At 36.2% G+C, this 5077-nt stretch overlaps 1 long non-coding RNA gene across 1 annotated transcript; it reads right to left on the bottom strand.

Annotated features, from left to right (window-relative positions):
- Window positions 1-3109: 3109 nt before the first annotated feature.
- On the bottom strand, window positions 3110-4064 carry LOC108360254 (uncharacterized). The gene is made up of 3 exons (XR_001847076.1): window positions 3775-4064; window positions 3577-3700; window positions 3110-3517 (listed from the first exon to the last, which is right to left on the bottom strand). It is a non-coding gene; the product is annotated as an uncharacterized LOC108360254 (long non-coding RNA).
- Between the last annotated feature and the right edge of the window lie 1013 nt (window positions 4065-5077).

Below are 5077 nucleotides of genomic sequence, written 5' to 3' on the forward strand. Positions count from 1 at the left end.
CCTTCTATAAGCATACCAAATTTCAAGTTCGTGGGTTCCGAGGTTCCGAAGGTATAGCTAAAAATTCCACGCCTATGGGATGTGCGACGCCCCCTTTTACAAACTCGTTTATACATACCCTCCTAAAAGCACCTACCATTGAAACATCTGCATACCAAATTTCGAGTTCGTGTGACTTATGGTTCTGTGACGCAGCTTTTACTTGGAAAAATTTCCCCAAATAATTACCAGTCTCATCTAAACATGCATGGATCCCAGTCATAACCCGAACATGTATCTCAACATGCTGCGCAACATGGGTGAAAGGACGTATGAGTTTTGTGATTGTGACGTGAGTGCACGTGTGTGTGTAAGGTAAAAGTTATACATGTGTGTGTAATGTGAAAGTTATACGTGTATTGGTAATGTAAAATGTATACCTGTGAGAGTACGAGTATGAAAGTTATAGTTGAGTGAAAGTAAAGGAGAATTTTGTCAAGCCAATGGTCGGGGGCACGATCGCCAGCCAACCTACCTCTAAAATCAAATGTTGGTTTGCTCCTGAAGGGAAAAGAAGTGCGTGCTAGTCGCTATATAAAATCTCGCCAAAAGTAGGCAAAAAAAAGTAGTGGAGGACCGTTTATTAGCTGTCTAAGCCGTAAGGAGTTCTGTTAAGAAGGTAAGACAGTTAATTGGTTAATTGTGCTGAAATGACTTGAAAAAAAAAAATCGTGAAAAGTCCGTTTAATGGTGAAGTATCAAGTGAAAATAAAACCTAAATTAAAATGGAACTAAATTAAAATAACGTTCAATTGAAGTAGAAGAAAATAAATTTAAATTAAATAAATCAAATTAAAAACCTAATAAAATATGAGCATGTATTACGGATTAAAATCATAATAAATAAAAGAAAAATAAGTTTTATTCTAATTAAGTAAAGAAAAATTTAACTTGAACTATTCTAAGTGAAAAGTCAAAAGAACCTAAATATCTAAACACACAGAGCCATATAACATCAGGTAATACATGTAAGATATACATGCATGCACCAATACAGACATACTACAGTATGATGACCAACAAGAAAAAGTGCTTGAAAAATAATAAATTGAGTCATTTCAAATAAAAATTCAGTTTAATGAAACTCCACGAAGTCTAACTGGGAATGTACTCCGTAGGTTCACACAGGCATATCGCCAGGGCGGCAAAACCGAAGTTTTCGAGTTGGGCTCTTTACGCCAGCAACTGTTGGTCATACATATGTGCAAAAGACCAGCTAATCTGGAAGCACATAAGAACTAACGTCAACGACCGCATGCAAATGAGCGGAATACAACCGATTTTGAGGGAGCGTAGCAAAAAAAATCCAGGGAGGAAGAAGACACTGGAGAAGGGAGATCATACATACATACATAATTAATAAACCTTCCAAGCACAGGAATCAACGCGGGATGCGAAGCGAGAGCTTCCAAGCGCTCCGATCCAGGCGCTCTGAAAGTGGATTGTGTCATTTTTCTTACTCCCATTACACTATATTTTTTTTGCCTGCTATTTTAAATTACACTTTCTCCTGTCATTCTTCAATTAGTTTATTTTTTTTTCTCTTTTTTATAGTTATCACCGCTTGTTTCTTCGCACATGATCCGTTTATGTTAAATTTATTGCGAGAACTTTTCTTCAATTAGTTAATCCTTTTTTGAATTTGCCGCAGATGTTTAGTTATAAACATGTATTTCGTTCTTTGCATGAATTCCTATATCTAAGTTTTAATTTTTCTCCATACCGTTTTTTGGTTAGTTTAGTAGCAGTTATTACTATTTTTTTTCTTACCCCCATATATTGTTGAGTTTTCCGCGAAGCTGTTCCGTTGAATTGAATTGTAGTTTTTTTATTTTAATCGAGAATCCATTTTAATTTAGATCTAAAGAATTTGTCCTCCAAAAGGTGTCGTATCAAAGCGCGTGGTCCCAATGAGTTTGACACTTCGACATTTGTCATTGTAGACCCAAATATGCTCCATCTATGATAAACACATATTTTCCCGTACTCGCTGGAAAGCTTGTACATACGTATGTACATATTTTTTTGTTTTCAGCAACCTGTCTCCCGCATGCAGGCGCCTTCATCGTTGGAGAGACCGGTGAGTGCTAGAATTTAAGCGTATACATGTACTAACGTACGTGCATATATAATTATATGCATTGACCTATATTCTTGGTTTCTTGTGAAATTTGTACATAGAGGTAGTAGCTTTGAGATATCTACAGCAGCGTACATGATTATTGGGCCAGGTTCCTTTCGAATGAAGGCTTAGTTAGATAAGTGTAGATCTAATTACAAAGTTGAAATACAAATATTAAGTTCACAAGCAAGAANAATATCTAAACACACAGAGCCATATAACATCAGGTAATACATGTAAGATATACATGCATGCACCAATACAGACATACTACAGTATGATGACCAACAAGAAAAAGTGCTTGAAAAATAATAAATTGAGTCATTTCAAATAAAAATTCAGTTTAATGAAACTCCACGAAGTCTAACTGGGTATGTACTCCGTAGGTTCACACAGGCATATCGCCAGGGCGGCAAAACCGAAGTTTTCGAGTTGGGCTCTTTACGCCAGCAACTGTTGGGCATACATATGTGCAAAAAGACCAGCTGATCTGGAAGCACATAAGAACTAACGTCAACGACCGCATGCACATAAGCGGAATACAACCGATTTTGAGGGAGCGTAGCAAAAAAAATCCAGGGAGGAAGAAGACACTGGAGAAGGGAGATCATACATACATACATAATTAATAAACCTTCCAAGCACAGGAATCAACGCGGGATGCGAAGCGAGAGCTTCCAAGCGCTCCGATCCAGGCGCTCTGAAAGTGGATTGTGTCATTTTTCTTACTCCCATTACACTATATTTTTTTTGCCTGCTATTTTAAATTACACTTTCTCCTGTCATTCTTCAATTAGTTTATTTTTTTTTCTCTTTTTTATAGTTATCACCGCTTGTTTCTTCGCACATGATCCGTTTATGTTAAATTTATTGCGAGAACTTTTCTTCAATTAGTTAATCCTTTTTTGAATTTGCCGCAGATGTTTAGTTATAAACATGTATTTCGTTCTTTGCATGAATTCCTATATCTAAGTTTTAATTTTTCTCCATACCGTTTTTTGGTTAGTTTAGTAGCAGTTATTACTATTTTTTTTCTTACCCCCATATATTGTTGAGTTTTCCGCGAAGCTGTTCCGTTGAATTGAATTGTAGTTTTTTTATTTTAATCGAGAATCCATTTTAATTTAGATCTAAAGAATTTGTCCTCCAAAAGGTGTCGTATCAAAGCGCGTGGTCCCAATGAGTTTGACACTTCGACATTTGTCATTGTAGACCCAAATATGCTCCATCTATGATAAACACATATTTTCCCGTACTCGCTGGAAAGCTTGTACATACGTATGTACATATTTTTTTGTTTTCAGCAACCTGTCTCCCGCATGCAGGCGCCTTCATCGTTGGAGAGACCGGTGAGTGCTAGAATTTAAGCGTATACATGTACTAACGTACGTGCATATATAATTATATGCATTGACCTATATTCTTGGTTTCTTGTGAAATTTGTACATAGAGGTAGTAGCTTTGAGATATCTACAGCAGCGTACATGATTATTGGGCCAGGTTCCTTTCGAATGAAGGCTTAGTTAGATAAGTGTAGATCTAATTACAAAGTTGAAATACAAATATTAAGTTCACAAGCAAGAATTATATGAATCAAAAATTGTTAAACTTACCATCTAGTTTGAATTAGTTTTCAGTTGAGGTCTAAGAACAAGGAATTTGAATTTAATGAATCGTCAAGCTGTAGCTTTTAGTATATACATATAGTAATAGGTCAAATTATTGCAGTTAGTATTGTTATTTTTGAAATTAATAAAAGATTCCAATGTAGAGAAGTTGAAAAGATATAAGAATGAGTTGCTAAGATAATTGGTTTGGTGTGGGTGTTGCACTAGTGCAATAGAGGGGACATGGGTGTTGCTGACTTCAGACTGTGGACAGGGACATGACAGATAAAATGACATACGGACACTAGTCAGGATTAGGGGACTCTGCGATTTGAAGGAGTCATGGCAGAGTNTATGCTCCATCTATGATAAACACATATTTTCCCGTACTCGCTGGAAAGCTTGTACATACGTATGTACATATTTTTTTGTTTTCAGCAACCTGTCTCCCGCATGCAGGCGCCTTCATCGTTGGAGAGACCGGTGAGTGCTAGAATTTAAGCGTATACATGTACTAACGTACGTGCATATATAATTATATGCATTGACCTATATTCTTGGTTTCTTGTGAAATTTGTACATAGAGGTAGNAGCGTATAGGGATAAGCTGGGGTTAAGGAAAAGTTTGGGAACCATATTTAAAGCTAGTGCTTTGGATGATGCTGTTCCAAAATAGTTGACCGCGACTTTTGACCGCAGACTGACTAGAGCACACCCACTATGACCTCGCCTAGGTGCAGCACCGAAAACACGCCAATCAAAATCATAAACTGTTTATCGAACATATACATTTATAAACTATCTTTTAACTTCTTCTGCCAAATCTTGGAAAAGGAATTTCCGTAATTGATCGAATTAATAATAATGTCATATCTAGATACACATACAATTTTTCCATGTGTTTACATTGAGAACATTATCTTTTTTTTTTTAGTATATTGAAGCACAGAACTATCCGTATAACTAGTTTTGCTTTTTTTTGAATTTTTTTTTGGGAATCAATCACGTTTTATACCATCTGTAGTCGAATAAACTGAATTTTTTTTTTTAATTACATTTCTCGCGACGCCGAAGTAGGGTTTTGTTTTTATATGTTGGTTATAAATCTACGGTTTTAACTCGAAGGTTGAGAAGAACTTCCGTTAAGGCATACATAATGTGACCAACTATTTCATAGCTCAAAGAAGGACAGGTTAGGTTGATTACAAAATTTTGAGTGCAGCTAATTTCGAGTCCTGAAATCTCAGTGTTTGTTCAGAAGTGCGAGCCAAAATGCTTCCATCTTAGCCTCGCGAAGGTTGGAGAGTCT

The sequence above is a fragment of the Rhagoletis zephyria genome, unplaced genomic scaffold (genome assembly GCF_001687245.7).
Source record: "Rhagoletis zephyria isolate East Lansing unplaced genomic scaffold, Rhagoletis_zephyria_1.1 Rzeph_scaffold_00546, whole genome shotgun sequence".
NCBI classification, from domain to species: domain Eukaryota; kingdom Metazoa; phylum Arthropoda; class Insecta; order Diptera; family Tephritidae; genus Rhagoletis; species Rhagoletis zephyria.